General features: G+C 39.2%; 1 long non-coding RNA gene and 1 other non-coding gene across 12 annotated transcripts in view; one reads left to right on the forward strand and one right to left on the reverse strand.

The window, feature by feature from the left end:
• Positions 1-230: 230 nt before the first annotated feature.
• LOC101795266 (uncharacterized) overlaps positions 231-24,714 on the forward strand; it is a 36,697-nt gene continuing 12,213 nt past the window's right edge. For 3 of the 11 annotated variants that reach the window (XR_011808240.1, XR_011808243.1, XR_011808244.1), the window contains exons 1-8: positions 232-1,289; positions 6,425-6,481; positions 7,489-7,574; positions 8,403-8,566; positions 14,367-16,502; positions 17,477-17,693; positions 19,961-23,608; positions 24,534-24,613. This is a non-coding gene — a long non-coding RNA (uncharacterized lncRNA). Of the gene's footprint in view, positions 1,290-6,424; positions 6,482-7,488; positions 7,575-8,402; positions 8,567-14,366; positions 16,503-17,476; positions 17,694-19,960; positions 24,614-24,714 lie in introns of all 11 variants that reach the window. The other 8 variants (XR_002400006.4, XR_011808241.1, XR_011808242.1 and 5 more) reach the window with 6 other exon arrangements.
• TRNAS-GCU (transfer RNA serine (anticodon GCU)) lies at positions 10,214-10,295 on the reverse strand. Its single transcript has one exon. It is a non-coding gene; the product is annotated as a tRNA-Ser (tRNA).

Here is a 24,714-nt window from a genome sequence, read left to right on the forward strand (position 1 = left end):
GAAGCTTTCCCTGTACATAATTCACTTTGTCCATCATTATTGCCCTCTCTGGGCAGCACCAGAGAGCAACAGAGGGAGTGTGAGGACACAAGCTGTCCTGTTGTTTAGATCTGTTTTGGGACACATAAGCAGTTAGGTAGTTAGAAAACCAGTCCTCCATTCATACGATTATTTCTGGGGTAATTTGTTATTTCTGGGGTTATTTGGGGTTATTTCTGGGGTTATTTGTATTCTTACTTTGTAGAAACACAAAGGTGGTGTTGCTTGTGGTACTGCTGAGGAGAGTTGGTGTTACTAAGGTGGGAGAGGAATTGTGTTTTCTGAAGATGCTCAGGATTTTGTCTGCTGAATTCTTAACTTTTCCTGCACTGTGCCAGAGAAATGTTTAAGAGATTACCCTTTTACACACTGTGCAAGAACTTGTCCAGTCTAGTTATAAAAAGGTGGGTGATTGCAACTTCATTAATAATTTCCAGGTTAAGAATCCATTGTGTTGGACTTTGAAGAACATGATCGGATGGAAAGGCAAAGACAAAGGCTCTTTGTTGCAACCACTGATAGGATGAATACCTATGGTTTTCTTGTCAAAGCCAAGCTGGCATGTGGCAGAAGGAGGGAGAACCCCACTCCTCTTCCTGTCCAAATGGTTATGCATGATTATTTTTTTTCCATTAGCACAACCTACAGTGTGGTTAGGTTGTCTCCCTGTGCTCAGGTATGCTTTTGGTAAGAAGGAGCTCCCTTTATTTTGCACATCCCTGCCGTAACAGCAAAATCAGGGTCTGATTCCATGTTTCAGCTGCTACATACCCAAACATGCCCATCAGAAATTTCAGTTCAGTCCCAAGGAAGACTTATTTCTAGTTTTCTAAGTGATAGAAAATTTATATTAGAAATACTGCTAGTCATGCATCTGATCCACAAAAAATGTCATTTACGTTAAAGGAAATCACATAAACTCCTTTGCTCCTTTTGGTCTCTGGCTTGAAGAGCATCGAGCATCCTAGCTATATTAGAACACATTATTTGCCATCCTATCTCATTAATGTTCTGTTGCAGGGGAAATGCACTGCTTCAGGACCTACTCCTTATTAGATAATCTCTAGGGAGAAAAAGGCTGACAGGGTTGAAATTTGTAGCCCAGCTGTTGGGAGAATGCTTGCTGCTATGGGAGAGGCATGGTGATGCTGTGCTTCCGAAAACAGCAAGGCTATTTCTTCCAGGGGCTGAGGCACATTCCCAGTGTGCAGGGGCCCACACCATCATTCCTGAGGTAGGCAACTTTGGAAGTAAGTTTCTCTCTCTGCCTTTCCTTTACTGGCTTTCTTTACTACCTTTTTACCCCCTTTCAGGCATCAGTTGCCTTCATGAGCCTTTTTTTTGTGATAAGTTACTAAAAAATGTAACTAGTTTGGGTTCCCCACCTAAATACCTTAACAGAGATCCTGTGATACTTGCCTTTCTCTCTCTTCTGTAAGGCTTTGCTGTGATTAATGAAAAGTTCAAGCAGTTTATTTAATGACTATTATTTTTTTTCTGAGATTCTTTTCTCTTCACCCTCTCAGCATGTGTGACCTATGCAGTTTCCTTGTGCTTTGTTTCTTTAGACATTCTTCAGAATAAAAAATAACTTTGCTCTGACTTGGACTTTGAACCCTTTGCAATGAAATCAAGTTAGTTTGCCTGGACTTAACTGGTTGGGATCTTAGGAGCTTCTACTGTTTTCTGTGTAGGACATACCATAGCTGATTAAAATAGATTTGATATTTTTTGAGGGGGTCTAATCCTTGAGATCAGCAGTTTAATTTTGATCTCTGATTTATAGCAGTATCACAAAGTTGTAAGGTATCAGTGCAGTCTGACACTCACAGGAAACGTTGTAACTACACTGGGAGGTTTAGCTGGGGTTTATAAATCATATAAAATATATCTGAATGTAGAGTCTATGAATGCAGCTAAGTTATTCACTCTCCTCAGTTTTAGAGAAAGGGAGAAGATAGAAAAATACAATTTAATGATATTCTGTCACAGTTTCCAGAACCAGGACTAAACATGATCACACACACAACTATATATATGGCATATACATATGTATTTATGCAATTCTGGACGTGTTCTCTGGCCTTAATTCATTAGGTTATTAATATGCATGCCATATGCTGCATATCTATACATGCACCTATTTAACATATGATAAAAATTATACATGGGCAAAAATGCCTTGCACAATTTGTGGTCTGAGTTACAAGATTTATGCCATGTGAATGTCTACAGTGTGGTATTTTAAGTTTCTCCATTCCTCTGCTGTCCTAGTAAGAGGTGGCTGCTCTAGAAAGCTCTCTAAGCTTTCCACATCGAGACATGCCTCTAGTAATCTCCCCAAAATGTGATGTCAATGGAGATGCAGCTGGTTAAAGGGCTACACAGGGCAAAAAGTGGTATTAGTTGCTAATAAAAGCTAATTCTTTTGCAAGCAAAATTAGCTCGCTTCACTTGCTTGTTATGACTTGAAGTGTCTGGCCATTGAACTATGCATCTGGCTCATTTGTTGCTCTCAAAGAGTTAGCGCCCTGACTGACAGCTGTACTGGACTGGAAGAAAGTATCCCAAATGAATAAGAACAAGAGGACTTCAGTATGTGTGACTTTAGGACAGTAGCAACTCATGCAAACAGCCTTAATAAGCAAAAGAGATGAACCTGACAAAGACTGTGTGTGATATGGATTCTGGCTCAGGGCAGCAATTTTCCTTAAATGACTGGTTCCTGATGCTTAACTTTGTTGCCTGTAGATGCTGCATCCCACTCCCAGTATACACAACTACCAAAAAGACACAAATGTCCAATAGCTGGTCAGAGCAACCCTAAATAATTTCCAGAAGACTAATTTCAGGCAAGTCCCAGATCTTTTTGTGACGCTCTGAAGTGATTTAAGCTGCACCAGAATAGCCAAAGCTCTGTGGATGTGTGTGTATTTTTACTCAGTGATGTTTTGGGGTAAATGCCACATCAGAGTTTTTATTATCAAGTTCCTTTTCCTGCACAATGCAGCTGTACCTATTATAAACTCCTTCATCAAAGGGGATAACTTCCTTTTTTTTTTTTTTTTTTTTTTTCTCAATCTCAGATCAGTTTATCCAGAGCAGTTGTCCCTGACTTCCTTAAACTTGCCCTGCATCAAAGCTTTTAAAAAGAGTCTTCCATGCATCCTTTCTTTCCTTAGCACTTACTTAAAAATGTGTGAGTACACGCACACACATGTCCATGCATATTTCAATCAGTTTCTGCTTCAGTCCTGCAGCCTTGTGCCTGATCGGACTGGCAAAAGACCTATGGAAAAGATTGTTGCCAGCAAGCAGTGAAGTATGTGTTCCCCCATGTACTTTGAGTGCTTCAGAATGGTTTTAATGCTTTCTTTATGTGTGAGAAAATTGTTCAAACTTCAAACTGTCTGATAATACCACACAGACAAATGCGCATTAAGATCAGGATTGATTACTTTTTCACCATGATATGGTTTTTGCAGGTGATTTGTGACTCAGTGTTAATGCAGATCATTGAGAGTGAGAGCCTGGTGATGTTGTCTTTCATGCTGTTAAACCCTTGAATGTTGTTCCTGGATTACAAGAGTATAGAAACCACATGGAAATATTGGTTTATGTTCATAAGTAAATTCTGGTCTCAAACTTCTCTTCATCATCAAACATTATTTGAGGTAAAAGGAGACCTTGGACTAATGAATGAATTTGGCTCCTGTAGCCAAATGTTTCATTACATTCTGTAGCCTGTGATGTTTCTTTCTTTGGACTGCAGGCCCCTGTGAAGTGCTGCCACCAACGCTTTGGCAGAGGCTGGAACAAGAAAGGAAATCTCCCAAGAGGAGACTCATAGGTCCAACTCATTACCCCCAAAGTGACATAGGAAAGAACTACTACCATGTATAGAAATATGATGCCTGCAATTGGGCTTTTGCATCTACATTGTTTTGTTCCCTTGTGAAATTTTTTAGGATTAGCAATGGTTGGGTACAGCCTTGATGCCCAGCCCTGTGAGAGGCTGAGATGGTGAGACAAGGGTATGAATGTTCTTTGCTTACTGAGGATCTCAGGAAATCACGCAAGATGAAACTCCTAGTATTTTCTTCTCACACCAGAAGAGATTATTCTCACAGAGAGAATGTAAAGGCTTTTTGATCCAATGCTAGACATAAAGGTATAAATAAGTAACGTGGAGAGGAGTTGAACTTAGTCTTTATAAACTACAACTTTGCACATTTAAATAATAAGAATTGCAAAAGAGAGATCTTGTAACAACCAGGATAGTAGAGATGAGAACTGGAGCTAATGTTAGATCCAGAACAAAACTAACTAAGCAAGAAAGCATTTGGCGAGATGAGTTGCTTGCCAGGTTACAAGAAAAGTTCCTGCTGAAGAGCACCACTCTGTTTAGGTGCTGCTACAATTACAATGGCAGAAATGCACCAACACTGCTGACCATGCTGATATTGCAGGCAACAGCTGCATCTGCTCTGAGTATTGAGTATGGAAGTATGAGGACCAGGTATTACCAGCAAAGACTGGTGGAGAACTTTTGAAGATATTTTGACCTCACTAAAAAGTCATAATAGTCTGTTTCTTGTTGGATCAGACAGTTTCTCTGAAAGGAATCAAAAATACTGAAATAATGTTGGTGTTCACCTGTTCTTGTGTCTGCTCCCATTAGCTTTTACCATTCATCTTCTCAATTTGTGTCACCTAGTAAACTAAATCTTAATTTTGAATCCAGTACAAGATGTTAGAGGTTGGAATCCTGTTCATCTTTTTCTCCCTATTGGGTATACTGTGGCCAGTGCTACTACCTTTCCCTCTGCTTTGCCTGCTGAAGAAATTCAGCTCTATACAAATACTCTGGATTGTGTTCTACTCTTACCATTGTACCTCACTGCTCCCAGTTCTTCTTGGTGCCTCCTTATGAAAGGCAAAAGCCATGTTCAAACCTCTCTTGCTTCTACAATATCCACACTTTCTCCTGCTCTAACTCGACACCTGAACCTTTTTTTTCCCTCTTGCTTTTCAGTCCTTGGTTGGGGGTGAACATACCCACCACCACCACTCACACCAAAACCAAACCACCATGCTATACCAACAGCTGGCAGTGGTGCAGTTGTCCCAGTGCTCAGCTGATAAAACCAACAATGCTGAAGCATTTCTGGTTTTGCTCTTTGAACTCCTTCTCAGAGATGGTTTCCTTATTTGTCTCATCAGCACTGATTTGCTTTGTGCTCTGAGCACAATTGTGGTGAGACACATGGCAGCTAGATCTCCGTTTTTACCTAGCATAGGCAAGGCAGCAATGATGATTGCCTCTCCCTGTTTGTTTGTTTATTTATTTATTTATTTATTCTTCTTGGCAAACTTCCCAGAAGCATGTGTACCTAATTGTAATTTACTCTCTGTGGTCATCAGCAATATCTCAGCTTTTAGTATCTCAACAGCGTCTCTGCATTTAACTCTGTATGTGTCTAAGGCCTCACCTGCTCTCATACAGAGCAACTCACTCTTACAATCAGGTTGAATATATGCAGCAGCAATGATGGCACTTAGTGTGCATGCAGTTAATTCCCTCCTCATTTGCTGCATGATGTGACTTAAGAAGAAGAAAAAAAAAAGCCAAAGACAAAAACAAACCAACAAAACCCCAATCACCTTGTTTTAGTAAAATAGTATTACTTTCTGGGTAAGGCTTCCTTTCCTTCCTTATGAAGAACCATGATGCCTGTACATCTAGTATATCACATTAGAGCTGTTATTGAGTTTTAGGCAGAGGAGTGGTTGTCTGTCAAAATGCTTCAAAAGAAACCATGAAATGAGCAGGTTGTAAATCCAGGAGCAGCACAAGAGTGGGAATATGAGACCTGCAATATGTAATATGAGTCTTTTAGTCCAACCTCCCCTATTTCCACCCTGGTGCTAAATATACTGCTGATGTCCTTGCAAGAAAACAAATGCACTGAGCTTGGAAAGGCAGTGGACACCGTTAGTTTAGGGGTTGTTTTCATTTCTGCAAGTTTCATGGATGATACATTAAAGAGAGGCCAAATTCTTGTAATCATGTGTTTGGTGACTATGGTGGTGAAGTTTTGCAAATATCAGGTCATCTTATTCAAATGTCTAATTTTTAATCTAGCATTTCATTTTTAAAATATATTTTCAATTAAAAAAGAATGACAACTTTTAATCCAGGTATATGTCTTGCTCTTCAGAAACTTTGATTTTAGATTAAGATAACTAAAATCTGCATTTGAAGTGCATGAATAACTGTTGTAAAGTAGGAAGGTTATTTCAAAATGTTTAACTTGCCTGCAGCATTTGTTTTAGATAAGTCAGCAGTAGCTTGCTAACCACTGTTGCGTTGTATTTTACACAGGAGAGAGATAACCACCCTTGTGAGTCCTGGAACGAGCCTTTTCCTACTGTTGGTGAGGTGGTGGCTTGAGCTTTCTTACTTCTAACGTCAGGGGGAAGTGTTGAAAATACAGATTCAGATCAACTCGAAAATAATTAAAAAAAAATCATTGTGCATTCTCTTTGTGTGGACGTAAAAATAGTGGATCAACTTTGAAATATAATTATCAGCTTTTTCAGATTTCATGTTTTTCACCCATCACCATTTTTTCTGTCCAGTTTAATCATTTTGCTTAGGAAAAAGTGTGATTTGCTACTTTGTACTCTTAGCGCTACTGATGCAGAACAAAAAGCCCATCTAGGGTTGTGATCAGCACCTCTTTAGGATTTTTCAGCTTCTTCTGACTGATGACAGCAACTTGTTTTGAACTTTCATATGAAACTCTCACTTGCTGCATAATAGCATAATAGCATAATGGTTTCTCTACGCACTTTGATATAGCTTTGTCACAAGCTTCCCAAGACCTCTCTCTCGCCACTCAATTAATAGTACAAGTCTCTTCGTACAGCTTTTATCTCAGAATTTTCTAGTTAATCCATTGGTAAATGAAGTATTTAATGGCTTCTAAAATATTAAATGTTGGATACAAGTTTCTTATAAAGTCAGGTAGATTTTGTGATATATTTCAATGTGTTTTGTATAAACTGTAAGTTTCCCTAAATAATTGTGATTGTCTCACAGACATGTAATACTTTTTGTAGTGTGTTAGTAAGAGGCTTAGTGCCCCGTCCTAGAGCATGTGGATTCCTAATGTCTGAATCTGATGCAAATCACAGGGTGAGGACTTGCACGTGCCACATGGCTTGTCATGGCTTGTGTGCAGGAGCACCCACACCAGGTTGTGCTTTGCTGTGCCCCTTCCTCTCCAGGGCCACAGTATCAAGTGACAGTGGAAGGACCATGGCATGCATTTCCAGTGGAGCATCCCTCTCCCTGGTCACTGTGGGGGACGAGTTTTGTTTATGAAACCAGATAGGCTCTACAAAGTTTGAGGTGTTTTGCTTTTTGCTGGTTTTCCAATCTAGGCCCTACAATGAGCTTACTGCTGGCTGAATGCAGAGAATCTCCTCATATTTCCAAGTTGTAGTACCTCAATCTACAAAACTGTGAGGTAAGGATCAAATTATTTTGAGATATTGATATGGAAAGTACCATGGCTATTTTGATTGTACAGTTTGCAGTTAATATCAAGAAAGAGAGATGCTATGTTCTCAGAACAAAATCAAATGCTGTGAAACTAGTGGAATTGTAACAATAGCATAAGGAATGTTGGTAAAATACCACCATGGCATGGCTTGAATTAGAAATATTGTATATTTGCCACATGTTAGGAACCACTAACTCCAGTGGCTACTGTAACTGATTAAGAATTGTATGGGAATCTGTTTTCAATATCTGTGCTTTAAAAATATCTTGGAATGTAACACTGGAAGAGAAAATATATTTCCTGAAATCTGCCTCAGCACCATTTTGTCACTGTCTATTTTCTGTTTCTATTCTTTAAAAAAAACTATTGTTTTTGATGCAGATTCTTCATTTGTCCAAAGAACTGACATTTATCAGAGGTCAGAACTGACATTTATCAGAGGTCACATGCTGAAAATCAGCTGTGTAGTTTTAAATACACTGTTTTTTTTTTTTTTTCAGAGCGAATATAAGCATTTAAGGAAGAAGAATCTATTTGCCTTTTTGATTTCTACAGCATAAAATACAAAGCAAACATGTAACATTTTTGGTATACTTCTATTGCATCCATTAATTTTTGCCTTAAATATTTAACCATGACAGTTGAAAAGGATCTGATGAAACATGTTTTTTTTGTTTGTTTGTTTGTTTGTTTTTTATATTTCCTATGGTCTATACTTAAAGTGTGTTGAGAGCTAAAACTGACTAAGCCTGAATGGATTCTTTAAAGCATTATCTTCTGCTTTGTATTAAGGAAATGAAATCTGTAGAGCTACAAGTATTATCATGACCACTTTTCTTCAGTAAGGACTCGAACAGCTTTAACTCACTGATAGTGTCATTTCTGCCTTGTGGGCTTGAAAGCTCAATGAGAAGACTTTCCCATGCCACAGAGAAGAACAGAATAGCAACAGTTCTGTGAGTACAAATTCTAACTCTGACATATTTCTTCTGTGGTGTGGAACAAATTATTGCTTCCCCATATGCTTTAGTTTACTTGCCAGCTATATAAAACCTCTAAGGTGTATATGTTTGCAAAATGCTTTAAAGCAGTGAGGTGAAAGCATAAAGATTCTTAAAAATAAATAAAAAAATAAAATTCTGTGAGGTCTCAGCCTGCCTCTGCAATTATCGGTAGTTTTACCATAGACTTACATGGTCTGGAGTTAGGTTTAGACTAAGTCCTGTTAAAATCCCAGCTATAAAGAACTTTGTAATTCAAAGTACTGTTGTCAATGATTGCTTTTACTTAAATTTCTTACTTTATATATTCACATTAACAAGTTTTCTAGTTTCTGTGACACTTCATTCAAATCAGAACTTGATCCTCCAGAGATGTATTAGGAAGTATTTGGACAATTTAGTTGGTCTGATTCCTCATCTACCTAAAAAACATACCTTCCATCATTCTTAAAGCCATATCAGAAAAGCAGCTGATGCCTGAAATATCACTGTATTTAACTGCTTTGGTCTTGAAGTGGCAAGGTCCATAGTCCTTGAACCTCAAAAAGCATTTTAATAGTCTCCCATATTTTCTTCAATAAAGGATTCTGGCTTCAGAGTCCTGACCGCCCTGAAATGTGGTATAGAAGTAGGAGTGAGTGCTCTTCAGATACCAACCACAGGATATAAGATTAATGGTCTCAAGTTGCATCAGGGGAGGTTTATAGTGGATGTTAGAAATAATTTCTTCATGGAGAGGGTTGTTAAGCATGGGAACGGGCAGACCAGGGAAGTGGTGGACTCCTCATTCCTGGAGTTATTTAAGAGACATGGGCATGTGGCACTAAGGGACATTGTTTAGTGAGGGGTCTCTGTAGGTCAGGTGAATGATCTTGAAAGTTTCTTCCAACTTAGGTTATTCTATGATTCTGATTAAACAAGTAAGACTTGAGGATTGTCTGTCCCAGCTCCAGAGCACTATAATCCTCCCTGCAAGGTGTCCTGGTCAGTAAGTGAAGAGCAGCATTACATACTAGCACCCATATCTTCTGCTGAGCTTAGTATTGCCAGGTTGTTCCAGGACCTGTGGCTCATTCAACATCTATACATCTGTATATGGACCAGTGATGAGCTGATTATAGAATCACAGAGTATCCCAAGTTGGAGGGGGCCCATAAGCATCATTGAGTCCAACTATTGGCACCACACAGGTCTACCCAAAAATTCAGACCATGTGACTAAGTGCACAGTCCAAATGCTTCTTAAACTCCAACAGGCTTGAGTGCAGTGACTACGTCTCTGGGGAGCCTGTTCCAGTGTGCGAGCACCCTCTCAGTGAAGAACCTCTTCCTGATGTCTAGCCTGAACCTCCCTTGTTTCAGCTTGATACGATTCCCGTGGGTCCTATCGCTGGTCACTAAAGAGAATAGATCAGCGCCTGCACCTCCAGTCTCCCTCATGAGGATGGTGTAGATTGTGAGGAGGTCTTCCCTCAACCTCCTCTTTTCCAGGCTGAACAGGCCTAGTGACCTCTGCTGCTCCTGGTACATCTTCCCCTCTAGGCCCTTCACCATCTTTGTAGCCCTTCTCTGGACACTCCCCAATAGTTAAATGTTTGCACATCGACGAGGATGGGATTCGAACCCATGCGTGCAGAGCACAATGGATTAGCAGTCCATCGCCTTAACCACTCGGCCACCTCGTCCCATTATATCCTCATGCTAATTGATTATGGATCTCCCATACATCTGTTGGTTTCCTAAGGGGTGTAGTAGAACTTTTCTCTAAGTCAGAATAAATCTAGCGGTTCTTCGGCTTGGAAGCCGTGCTGCCAAAGGGTTTGTATAGAATATGAACATTACAATACAGTAGTAATGCTTGGTAGCAAATTAGTGGCTTGATTGCTTACAAACTTTGATTTTAATGAAGTTATTTTGGATGTCAGAGCTGCAAAAGCTGAAATGATGTAAGTTGTTGGAATAAATGTGTATGTAGAGTTTAGCCTTCGTGGCTTTGCAGAATTACTCAGACTTCCTTTATTTAAAAAAGGAACCACATTTCCCACGTACTAAAAGCGACAGTCCTATGGTAAAAAGAAGAACGTGGTAATCCACAGCTTGATGATAGGGGACAGTGTGATGCAGAAATGAACATCACTTCAACATGCTGATCCAGATGCACATGCATGTGTTGAAGGGTTCACAGCTCAGAGGAAATGGTGTAGTGGTTAAAAGCTACCTGGCAAATGAGGTCAGACCTGAGCCTTTTGGGAGTTATGTACTCAGTGGCCACAACATTCCTACTTTAAAACAACTTATTTAATTATCACTACAAGTAGCAGATGCCCAGATGAAGCTTTTTTTTTTTTTTTTTTTTTTTTTATATAATTTGTATTGTCCGAGTTACTTTTTATGGTTGGAACTGAGCTAGCAAAATAGTCAAAAGCATTTGAATGGCCATGGCACATTTCATACTATATAACTACTGACAAAATATAAATGATTACATGGTACCTAGAAACATGCATGCCAGGTTTGTAGTGTGAGAATGTCTTGGGAAATGAGATTACTGTCTACATGGGAGATGCTCTGGTAAAGCTCTCATTAGTTATATGAGCATGCTTGATGAGGATGAAATGTGTCCGGAAGCTTGAGCAAACACTGTCTGAACCAAGTGGTCATCCTGTTAATAAAAAAGACTCCCAGAGTTATACTGTTGTGATCCATCTCTCTGTGTGCGTTCACGCATCCTGTTGTTTGATCCTTGAAGCTGTAATGGCCAATTGGGGCACTTGAAGCCAGCTGTTCAATGACACAAATAGGTGTCTGATAGGATTGCCAGAGTGATAAGGTACTTACTTCTTCTGATTTATGTTGATTTTGTGATACTCTGTGGGCTAGGTCCACCAAAAGACTTGTGCGTTTTAATGCACATAATAGGATTTGCCCAGGAAAGATGTACAGGATTCTATAATGCACCTAGGAACAAGCCTGGGTTCCTTGGGAGGGAATGCACAAAACTCGGGCACACACTGAGGAAAAAACTGCTAGAAGGTAGGAAATGTTCAGTGGAAAGATAGGACTTGGCTTACTGCACCTTTCTCTGCATTCTTGACACAGTTCATCCCCCTTCCTCCCAGGATCCACAGCCATGAGTTGCTCTTGAGTGACACTGCTTTGCATGGCATGGCTGACATAATCTTCCGCAGTTTTCCAAATTAAAAACAAGTCCCCAGAACTTTTTATTCAGTTTTTAGTCCCTTCTTCAGATCCTAGAAATGTCTCCTTTTCAGCAGCTTTTCATTGTGCTAATTCAGAGCCCACCACTCCTTTTCTCGCATTGTCTTTACTCCCTCTAAAGATAAATCTCTCCTTCTCTGGCCTTGCTTAACTGTCTTGCAGCAGTTACAGAGACATTAGCCACCCAATTTGGTGGCATTAACACTGATACTGACCTACTGTTTTATTTCTTTTCTAATGAGATTTAGTTTCTCCAACTGTTGTCTCAACTATGAGCATCATTCTTTTTGCAGTATTGATATTTTTCTGCTCTAGAAACTTGTATGTTTTCGGTATGAATCCACAGAATCAGCTAGTCTAACCTTTTATATGAGAAAAATCCATGAAAAACATATAATGAGGAGGGAGAACTTTAGTGTTGCTTATGGTCATTTATGGTCAAGAGCTGAAGAGCTGTAGGTGGTTTTAGATATTTTGTGTAACAAAAAATGGATGAATCTTGAGATATGGAAGAATAGTGATGGTAGTCTTGCAAAATAAGACCCACAGTATGATGTTGAGAGAATTAATCATGTTAATTCCAGGATGTTTAAAGTGACATATTTTATTGTTCGCAATAGAAAGGGAACTAAAAAGAGGCAATGTTCAATTATTCTCATTAATTAATAACAAAGAAGGAAAGAAAGAAAAGTAGCCCTAAGCATTGTGAGGGTAAAATTAGGATTATATATCAGGGAAAAGTTTATAAATATAAGGACTCAGCCAAGGAAAGCAGCTGCCAACTGAAGTTTTGGAATCAGTACCACTGAAGATATTCAGGGATAGGCTAGACGTCTATCTATCAAAAAAAGGTAAAGAAATCAGTCCAAACACAATATAGGGATAAGCTAGCAGAGTTCCCTGCCAAATTTCTACCCCAAATAGTATATGATTTAGTTGGAATAGAAAAGGAAGACACTTTGGCCTGCTAAATCTTTCACTGTTGTAATCTTAAAAGCATAAATCCTTTTTTTTTTTTTAAAAAAAAAAACACAAAAAACCACCACCACCACCACCAACAAAAAACAACCACAACATATCATTAGTAACTATTTTATTTTTTAATTTGTTTATTGTAACTAGAGCATGTAAACTTTGCTGTAGTTTCCAGACACATCAATCCAAGCTTAGACTGCTGTTGCATTTTCTTGAAATTAGTGAATTTGTGTGTGTGTGTAATCAAAAATAGCTTTTAGAATGAAAAATTGTTTCATAACATCTTTTCATAGCAGTTTTCTGGACATTCTCAGGTCACTCATACCAAGCCTGAGAAAAGACTGTCAGGAAAACATTTATTTTTTGCGCATTTAATTAGAGGTACACAGGATAGTAAGACTGGAGGGCTAGGATGGTTACAATGGTATGCGTAACTGTTCAGCCTATGTCACAGGTTCAAACAGAGGCCAAGAGGGATATTTCTCATTCATTACTGTTGAGTTAGTTTTCAGATGTGTGGTGATGGCCTACTCCTAGTGTGTAGGTAGGCAACAATGCATTGTTCAAGACTGAAGTGAGCCGGTAGGCTAACACTATCGATCATCAAGAACTAGTGTCCAGATTTTTGGGGTATGTAATCCTTTAGCATGCAAGTAGCTGCCTATTGCCGTTCTGAGGAGTGTGAGGGTGCTCACCTTAAGCTGGAGTTAAGTGGAGTTCAGGTATTTAAGTTTTGTACAGAAAGCTAAGTAGACATTTATCTGGAACGTTGAACACGTTTAAAATTACAGCCTAGTGTCCTCAACACATTTTCAATGAAATTCTGATTCACCACTTTTTTATGCAGCCTCAGTAAGCCCCTGGTTTCCCCATTGTTTATCCCAGCGCATACTGTATAATGAAGATGGATGACAGTTTATTAGCTTTCAAGTGCACTGCTGTAAGCGTAGTCTCCTTTCACGGCAATGTCTTCCAAAGCGTCAGTCATATCAGAGGGAGCATGCTAGCACAGAGATAAAGCAGATAACACAGTTTTAAAGAGGCTCTTTCAGACATGAATTATCCACAGACTGAGTGAATACCAATTTTCTGCAGAAATGTAACACAGAATTTAATATTTGCACAGTCTGCACCTTGCATTTCCTAATTTATACTGTAAAAATTAGTGCTAGTTTCTAAAAAATACCATAGAGTAGATCAAGGATAATTCTTTGCAAAAATAAGCCTGCCATGTTGTCGCTCTGCGTTATGAAAATGTGTCATATGATGGGAGGGAAGTACAAATATCTGCTATCTGATGTATACAATTGAAAAGGGAAAACACAGAGTGAAATCATCAAGCCACATTAGCCAAAGTGAACAGATAAGAGAGGGTATAACACTGGAATTGTAAACAATCAAGCAAAGATTACACCTCCACGTGGAGTACTGCGTGCCTTTAGATGTGAAAACTGAGATGTTAATAGTAGTGTTGTATCACAGAAAATGTTCAAAATGCTGTATGGATGGGGCTATAATAGTTATAGTGCAAAAACCTCTGCTACTTTTGTGTATTGTTTTAGGTTGTTCTGCAAGTGACACGAACAGGGAAATTAAATGCCTCTGACCTCCATTTGGTCTCATGCACGTATGTACCCCCCTACCCTGCTTCGTGCCACCACTTCCCTGCCATCAGCACCTGACGTCACCTCTGGTGGGTCACAGTTCTGCCTGCTGCCCCACCGGCCAGGCCTGGCATTCAGCACCCCCTGCTCAGTCACTGCAGGGAACAGGCCATGCTTGTGCTGCTGTCTTCCCCTCTGAACATTTCTTTGGAACCACATGTGCTCAAGTTTGTAACTACGGATGTCAGATAAAGTGCAAGAAGGCCTCGGCGTTGGAAGCATTTGCTTTTGAATGTGGCAGTCTGTGTTTCCCTCGTTCCTTCCCCTCCACCACCAAGAGAGGAAACCGCAACGACAGGAAGAGTGCACTATTTCCTCTCGAAGAGACTCACTGCTGCTGTCAGTAGCTCACGTTTACCAGATTTTGCTCTTTTGGTGTTGATGCACATTCAGCTGCACAAAAGGCAAGACTTACCTGTACGTTTTATGTCACTTAAATAGGACATTTTGGTAGAGGAAGCAGTTGAGTCAGGCTACCACAGTTGACCATTCAGGCAGTGCTGCTGGCTTCTAGTTGTGCTCCTTCTGTGCTATTTTTGTGCTATTTTTTACCTGTTTGGAGTAATTTATTTATATATAGGTATATATCACATGACAAGAATTTGGGGGATTTTCTGGAGCTAATAATATTCTCACAAGACTTGCACTGAGAAGGCAGAAGAAAAACCTCACCAAAAGAAGCTCTGAGGGAACTTTAGAAAAAAGGTCCAAACACATTTGATGTTCTTCTCGAAACACGTTTCTTCCTGTAGAGAGCACACTTCATTACCCTTGTTGTGCCACTTCATCACTTCTTGTTAACTTTTTATATTTTACCCGCTAGTCCAGTTCAGTGTTTTTTATTCCCTAGTTTTCAGCCACTACCCTTCTCCAGTTTTCACTCTTTCTAGCTTGCATGCAGACACCATCTGGCTTTACCCCCGGGGTTTCCTAGACAAGGGCAATCTAGTTAGCCTTGTGAAATCCAAACCCCAGGCAAAACAAAAACTGCACAAAACCTCACAAGATAGGTTTTCTCACTTCTGTGTGAGAAGCATTCACATTACCCAGAGCAACTGTAAGAAAAGAAATCACATCCTGAACAGTGAGTTATCATCTCAACCAACCTACTCTTTTCCACGTTTTTTTTTTTTTTTTTCTTTCAGTTTACTGGAGTTAGTACAACCCTTTTCCAGTCAAGAGAAAGTTTGACCAGCATGTGTGTAATTACAGAGCATCACAGTAGAATATCATGTAAGGAACTCTCTATAAAGAAGCTTGGAATAAAGTAGATTGAGAACAGATTTAGTAAAGAAATCAGGAAGTCATTCCAGTGTTCTTTTCTTTTCTAAATAACATATTGCAAATAAAATCTCTGAGGCAAGATTCTGGACAAAGACATTCCTTTGAAAAGAGACCACAAGATTCCTGGTCTACTTAATGGATAAAACAGAAAGAATTGGTCTCAGTCTGGGACACTCAAAATGCTGATCTTTTTGAACAATGTGGACAAGTACAGAATATTGTCCAATGTATTCATCCTTGAGCAGAAATAAACTAAATTTCTCTGTGCTCTGCCTGTCTCATAGGAGCTGAAAAGAACCCCTCCCTTTCTTTTTTATGTTTGCATGTTTCCAGAGTTTCCAGAGGAATTCACTTGGGCAAGGCATTTCAAGCTGTATATCTGATTTTCCCTAAGAAATTATGATCTAGTTGCAAAGTTCAGAGGTTTGGTGCCAGAGATTCTTTTATTTATGGTTTTAGGAATCTAAAGTCAGTAGGCAACCGTGTACATACATAGGTGTAATTCCCTAGTGTTGGTCACAGAGTGAGGACTGAGGTGAGTTCACAACAATGCAGGCTTCCCAGCTTCTGAACTATAAACACTTGATTTTTATTTTTCATCAAATTTGTTGTATTTTGCTGTCTTCTCTGACTTCATAGTCATTCTTGTTTGTTTTCACAAGAATGACACAAGTCATGACCCTCCTCTGATGGCATAGGTGCAGTGAAATGAGGATGAACAAGTTTTCTTCTGGTGTACACTATGAAAAGGTAAAGTATAATCACCCACTTCCGTGTGTCACAAATCTGTGAAAAGGAGGTGTATGTAGCAGTAGTCGGGGACCACTGATAAAGACAGCAAATTTCAATGTTATATGTCCTCTGAGAAGCAGTATATATTGCTTCTTGTTCCCAATATGACTGAGGGTGTATGACATTTAGATGATAAAAGCTTCTCTTATAGGAAGTAGGTGACATATCAGATGTGCTATCATTGCTTTGCAGTATTCCCCAGTGAAAACCATAATTTCACTTTGGTTTAATGAGTCTGCCCTGATGACATTGGTAGGTTTATATTTTGACATGAACAGGAGAGTAGAAGTAGACAAGCTAATGCTAGCAGGGGAGGCAGTGTCTGAAATTAATTACACAACTAGAATTTTGTAGCCTGGAACTGAGCTTTTGTTGCTCTGTGAGCTTTCTTCTAAAATGGTGGCCTTTTCAATGGTGTACAGAGAAATATCTTGCTGGTTTAAGTTCTTGTGTCATTCAATAGACTCAGTTATTTAGCAACAGTCTCAGAATGGTGACTTTAAAAGGGTGTGAAATGTAAATCAGCAATCTCTGTTTTGAATTACAGTACATGCATGGCTTCCTTTTCAGTCCTAATGAAGGAGTTTGGAGCTGGAGACCACAACATGTTTGAATTAATTTTGATGTTCCTTTTGCACATTTCCAAGGTATCTAAGATGTGGCTAATAATAATAGCAGGTGTTGTCTATTTCTCTCCGCGTGTGGCATGAAAGTAGTGTGGCCACAGAGCTATGTATTATTTACATGGTGTCAACATGTCAGCAAGTGGGATGGCAGAAAGCCAGATTAAATCACTTCTGATTTTAAATACAGGACACTGAATAATAACGCTGTGTCACACTTGAGGACACTGGAATCTGGCAAATCAGCAGTAGCTCAGTGTGCCAAGTTCATTTGAATGGCTTTTTTTTTTTTTTTTCTTCTTTCCACAGAATGATGAAGGAATCAAAATTGAGACAAGGAAACTGTGTAAAATCAGCTCCCTCTCTCCCCAGTCAGAAAATTGTATCCAGCAAAAGGGCATTCTTTGATTGCTTAATATGAAGATGCACAGATCTCTGCCCTCATCCAGCAGTGTCTGCTCCTGGGAATGCATAACCACCCTATGGTGCATCTGTTGGCCTCTTTGTTGGCATCTTTCTTGTCTCTGTAAGTGGAAAATCTGTTTGGTATGATTATTTTCTTCCATTACCTTTTTGCAGAAGCTAGTGTAACAGGTCCACAATCTCCAGTGGGTCCTATAAGTGTATATGTAGGAAGCAATCACATTATTTAGAATGGGTGCTTTAAGGGTTTGAGGTTTCCTGGGCATACTGAGCAGATCTAGGAGGGCTGCTCTTAGCCTTTTCTGCAGGAGCTCTGGTATCTGTGTCACTCCTAGGGCTGGTTCAACTTGCCAGCTGGTAGAAAACTAACTCAGCAAAATAATAATAAAAAAAAAAGGATAGTGTTGTGTTGGTTTAGTAATCCAAACGGGCTTATTGAAGGGCCACATGAAAATCAGAGAGGGTGGAAGGGAAGCAATAGGCCTGCATGCCAGGAAAGGGAGTATGCAGGGAGAAATGTAAGGAGCAGGACTGTTAGATGAATTCAGCCATACTGTGAAACCTCAACCCAGAACACTTAATGCGCAAGGAGGGAGCTGTTGGAAGGTTAAAAGAAGCATCCAAAATACTGGGATTCGTTTTACCTCATCACCATAATACTTTTTTTATGGAACTAGAGCTATATACACTCATAAAACCCTTTTGCTTTTCTTATTTTAAAGGATAATGCAACCAATGGAATCGGTACACAGTTCTTTCAAGTTAAATGTTTAGTTCAACATTCCACTTCCATTTCCTGGTAGAAAAAGTTTTATATGAAAGCAACTTTAACCTTTCAAAAGGGTTCATTTATTGTTACGTTTGGTATCAGCTTTCCAAAAAATGCAGTCTGCATTTGGCATGTTATAGTTTCTGGTTTTAATATTGGTTTAGAAAAAAATGGTCATGTGCCATAAGTCAGAAATAAAATATTGCGCCAGAATTCTCTCTGTACATGAATTCACCCCAGGAGCGAGTGGTTTGAAGTAAGTCCAATCACTTAAAGCCAAGACTTGGGCTCATTCTAACCATGAACCAGCTGGTAACAAATAACACATTCAACTCTCGGCCACAGGAAACTCTTAGGTTGCCTTTTTATAGACGACTACAGCCCTAAAGCTCCTGAAGCACAAGGAGTATCGTACGGACTTGGAAAGTGTTGAACACCTACCATATGCACATAAAGAAGGGTAATAAAGATGAAAGGCCTGAACTGAGCTTTAATTCCCGATTTTCTGCTTTTGATTTATCAGCTGCTTCTGCATTGCTGCGATTTTCTTTGGCCTAAAATTAGGTAGAAGATGCTTGAATTGCTTAGTTTGATCAAATCAGTCAAACTTTAGCTTTTCTCTGTCGGTGTAGCAGATGATAAATATAAAACTTGTGAGAACTTTCTTGCTTTCTTTAGAGCATTTTTCTGCAATCATTTCTAAACTGCTGTGGACAGTTCCTGCTGGTCTGTCACTACTAGTGCTGCAGTCATGGTGAGAGGGGCACTGAGTTAGTTGGTCTGGATCAGGATGACTGTGAACTTGAGCTAGGGCTGGCTTGGTTGGGTGAAGTGCCATAAAAACATGGCTGAGGTGCTCTGGGGACCTTAACAGCTTCTCTGCATAATGCTGAAGTGTGCAGTGAGACCATCTCAGCTGTCAGTTTCAGTCAGGAGTCTCTGCACTGTGGTCCACTGCCATGTGTGGATGTATTCTGGGAATTACCCTCCACAGGACTTCTGCCATCAGTAAGCACCTCTCATAGAAAAAAAGGGCCTTCAGACAGGCCTGGCCATGAGTGAGACAATAAAGGCTAATCCTCTATGCTGCTGAGCCTCAGCTTCTAATAAAGGACTCAGAACTTATAAGGGTAAAGCTTCAAAGTGAGTACAGATTTACAGGGGGAGGGCAGATAAGAGGGTTGTAGCCCACCCATTAAGACCACCTGGTCTTAATATATGGTAGCAGTCAGTCTTCATGTGACACACTCTTTCCGTATCCTAACCCCATTCCAGGGAGTGAGATTTCCAAGAATTCTGCTGGTGATGTACTTGTCAAAGTTGGGTACACTACAGAACCTAAGTCTGTCAGTCATACATAGTAGTTTTATTATCCCTTGAACTGTGGCAGCTAAACCTGACAGTGATGGTGAAGCAGAACCTTAGAAAAATAATGTTTATGGCATTTAATATCACTAATCTTTTTGAATGATGAATGCATGCCCAATACTTGGAAGATGTAAAGGTCTGCAAAAATGCAAACTATCAATTTATCTGGAAATGTGTTTTGTGGCATCTCAAAAAGTACTCTCATTTTTTATTCCTTTTTTGTACATGTGCAGGAGTTCTCATGAATTTTCGGCAATGAGTCCATCTGGGAATAATTTCATTGTGAGAAGAAGGCTTCCATTCTATCAAGAAAAAAGGCTGCATGGAAATCACGGAAAGCTACAGAAGAAAGTATCGGCCATTGTTTGAAAGCATTGTGGCCTGTGAAGATGGAAACCAGAAAGGGGATTTGCCTCCAAATTTTATAAGCTTCTAGAAACTCAAATGATGAGAAACAAATGTGAAAAAAAATCACAAAAGTAGTGGTTACTAAAAAAAATAATTATTAAAACCCTGTTGCTTTTATGATGAACAGACCTGGTTAGAAGGATATTAATTGTCTGGAATACCATCGTTTAAACAGGTGGAGATATTCCCAGTATTTTTTGGTTGCTTCCTAGATTAGTATTAAACTTCTCAGTTGCTAACAATGAAGTTATCAGCCACTGGAACAAATTATTGAGGAACAGTGAGCTTACCATTTCTTGAAGTCTTCAAACAGAGTGGATGGTATACTTTAGCAAACAATGGAGACACACAGCTGGGTGAAATTATATGGTTGTACTAAAAACAGGGAACATGAGATATTGTATGTGGTCCTTTCTAGCCTTAACAGCTATGGATCTATAATTTCACAAATACCATTACAAAGCACTCCTCAGATGTAGTGATGACCATGGCAACAATCTGAGTGCAACTCCTGATTTGGGGTAGATTATTCTAAAGTATTTTGAGAAATTACAGACCTATAATAGAGTTTCTACATGGTACTGTCACTGCGCAGTCATTTTACTATCATAAAGGAGCACTGTAATTTTATATTAGAAATCCCTTTTTGAGGACTAAAGAGACTCATGCTCTCCCCAAAACCGCTCATTGTACTTCAGTTCTTTAACGAGCATATAAACAAGTAAGCATGCATACTGCTGCTTTCTTGATATATATTTCAGCCATTACAACGAGAAATAAGTATGCACAATTTACTCAGTGAAATAAAAAGCAATCCACACAAGAAATTCTAAGATATTTCTCATTAATGTAGACCATTTCTAAGCTAAAATAATTTTCTCCTCCTTGTAGTGTGATCTGGCATACTGATTAAAAGAGAATAATTTTCCATAACTAGTCCTGCAGTTGAGAACAGCTAAACCATTTTTCCCCAGATTTCTAATATCTTTGGGCATTGTTCACTGTCAAAATTTAAATACAGTGGGATAGTTGGAAGTTTGGGAAAGGTATAACTGACTGAGCAGTTGGGCATGAACAGAAATAGTTCTTCAACTTTGAGAAGTATTTTATTTTTCTATAAAGAGAGAAGGAATTTATTGACTGCATGCTTAGAAGGAAGACTGTGCCATTTCATGATAGCTCTCGAACATCATATTTAAAACTTCATTTTTAACTTTGATTTAAAAAAGAGAAAAAAAAAACACAACAAAACAGTAGCCAACACTAAAAAAGACTTCAAGTTATATGTATAGCATATTCTATTATCATCATCACCATGGCGGTCACAAAACGGTATTCCTTCAATATGGTTAAACCATCTCATTAATCTTAAAACAAAATTACTGTGGTGCCAGCATGACTTCCACCCAGAAACGTGAGTTTGACAGTATAGTTATGACGCTTGGGATAGTAAGACTAACTTGGAATAGTAAGACTAACACTAGATTTGTCAAAACATAATGGTGTAGTTTTTCAGCTACTTCAGGAAAAGGTGATAGTTTAGTGTCCAGGATGGATATGCATAACTCCAGATACGGATTTGGGGGTGGTGGTGGTTAGATTGTAGTTAATGGATAGTTACTTTTTTTTTTTTTTTTTTTTTTTTTAATTGTTTCTCAAACTCTCTTTCTTGCTCATTTCTTTTATACTTGCACATTGTGCCTAAATATCTCCACAATTTCTCAGCTGGAGGGCTGTCTCGAAGACATGCTTTAGCCAAATGCATAGCGTGTGCCTCTCATATATTAGGAACTGAGCACAGCATGAGAGCCCAGTAAAATCTGACTGCTTGTCATATGCGGGAATTCAGATTGCTTTATCAAGCAGTCTTTTCTGATCTTAAGTTCCATAAATTTATGACTTGTGCTTATTCAGATAAGTTAATTTTTTTTCTTGCTACTCTGTTTTGTACTTTGGGGAAAAGATGATTGGAAAAACTGGATGCTGCAAAAGGGAAGTTGCCCCTGACTTCTCTTAAGCTTTTCAAATATGGTATCCTTTATTTTTATTTTATTTTTTTAATTTTTATCTAGTTTCTCGTAACAGTCTCAGCATGAACAGTGACTAATTTATTTGTCAGGCAAAGGCCCTAATAAAATATAGGTATGTATGTTTAACACACCAATTTTGTGAATCTACTAGAAGAATTTTGTGTTGACTTGGTTGAAGGAGCTCCTAATTTTTAGTCCCTTAAGGTCATCTGCATAGCTCTTTTTTAGAAGTATAATAATATATATTATATTTATTACAATGTGGTATAAGGAGATAATTGTACATTTGAAAGTTTGGAGGTCTAGACTATGTTTCTATTCACCAAGGTAGTTCTCAAAGGTCACTTCTGAGCCACAATGGTAGGAAACTGGGAAGAACTTGAACTGCTAATATGTTCCCTTTGTTGTGTGGATATACAGAAAACAGTTTTCTTATCCCACAATGATGCTGTTGATTTTGAAATTTTAGGACTGGCATGGGGCTCAGTGAATATATGAGTGACTTAAGAAACAAACAAACATACTTCATTTTAATGTTGACCTTTTTTTTTTTCCTTTTATTTTTTATTTTTTAAACTTTTAATATAAACTAAATTAAGTTTCATCAGGAGAAGATGATTTTAACCACAAAAAGAGACTTTTTGTATTAAAAATGTTGTAATGGCACATTTCTAGAATTTCAAAACCTTTTTCTCAGATTTTTTTGAGGACAGGAAGTTCTTCTGGGAATAATTTCAGTTATGATGAATTGTTGGTAGTGACCATCTCTCTTCTTCCTTTTGAAAGCCCTGTTCTCACTTCCCGCTCTAAACCCAGGCTTCCAATACTTTCCAGAAATCTAATGTATGATTGCCTTAATTGCAGTGTTGATGCATTCTGGTGAAACATAGGTTCTGGGCAACTTGCTGTATCTACTGGTGCAATGACTCAAAGGCAAAAGTATTGTGACAGTCTTAATTGGGTTTCTTCGTTCTCCACACGTACTTTGGATTGCAATAGTTTTGTGTTTCGTTTTTCTACATTTCATGTACTGTTTTAATTTTAATTATTGGTTCACAGTTTGCAAACAAGTAGGGGTGAGTTACATGTATGTTAGAAATTAATTTTGTTAATGCACTGAACCTTTTTCTTTATATCTGTCTGGAAGGATAATGTACTGTCACTAATGAAAAGGGTTGTGTTGATGGGACAAAATCTGATGCTTTCAACAAAGGATTATTAATGAACCTTATTTTAAAAAGTCTTCATGACCCCTACACCTGGGGAAGAATGCAGGATTATTTTCAGTTTTGATGGCAATATTTGCACTACCCTGGAAATAAATGCATTTCATGATTTGACTGAATGGGCAATCTGTTCTGCTAGGAAGAAACTAAGGCACACATTACCTTGCAGCCAGAGACTGAGGAGGCCTCAGTGGTGAAAGAGAAGCACCAAGGTTGGGTAAGTTCTGCCCAAATACTGCCAAATGATTCTAGTGAAAATCCTCATGCTTCTCTCCATTGTGAGAAGAGGAATGCAAATCAAGATGTTCAGAGCTCTGAAAAGCAGGTTGATTCATAAGTCTTGAGTAAGGAAGAAGAGGAAGTTATCACATAAGTAAGATGAGTTTTTTTCCTTACTGAAACCAAAAAAGCCTGTGTTTCAGCAGTTTCTTCCCTTCCCTGTTCCAGCTGAGCTGTTCAAGGTCTACTGATTTAGAAAACAAATATTACTTTATATATGAACAGTGTATTGACAGTTTTAATAGCTTTAAAGCTCACAAGCCTGCTATCACAATCCTACTCAGAAAAAATACACAATCTACTCAGCTATATTTCCACAGGCATTGTGGAAATGAATGCGGCTTTAGAGTGTCAAAGCCCTGGGGGCACCAACAGGCCCTGGTGTCCCTGCCTGGCCCCCTGGGGCTCTCCCTGTCTGCCCCGGCCCCCACACCAGTCCTGGGCCTCAGCTCCTGCCCCAGAGAGGTGCAGCGGGGCAGGGCTCCAGCTCCTCACAGCCCTGCCCTGCCTGGCCATGGGACCCGCTGAGCTGGGCCCATGTCCTGTCCCCAGGGAGATGCCCAGGGCTGGGGCTGCCCCCGTGCCCTGCTCCTATCTGGGTTGGTGGGACATGGGACAGGCCCTGGTGGACTTGTAGGGAGTCCCCACCACCACCACCAGTGTCCCTGCACCAGAAAGCTGACAGCACATGTAGCACCCTGATGTCGAATTATGTGGTAAGCCCTGCCACCCAAATTATCCGCAGGTGGTGTTGTGTCCAGATACAGCAGGCACCGTCATATTTCTAAAAATATTTGTGAGGCAGTATTGGCCTCAAAAAGGAAAGGTCTCCTCATGGCAGAGTTGCTGTGCTTTATTCACAGGAAAGAACAGTGCTCATGACGAAAACAAGTTTAGGAAACCTTCTGTTACCTGACCTTCACTGCAGTTATGTTCCCCTGAGGTAAGTGACATGGTGACATGTTGTATTGCAATAACTCAGGTGAAACAAAGGTGAAATTTTCAATCATCAGTTTTCTAAAATTAAGTACAGGTTTATAGCTT

Source organism: Anas platyrhynchos, chromosome 3 (genome assembly GCF_047663525.1).
Source record: "Anas platyrhynchos isolate ZD024472 breed Pekin duck chromosome 3, IASCAAS_PekinDuck_T2T, whole genome shotgun sequence".
Taxonomy (NCBI): Eukaryota; Metazoa; Chordata; class Aves; order Anseriformes; family Anatidae; genus Anas; species Anas platyrhynchos.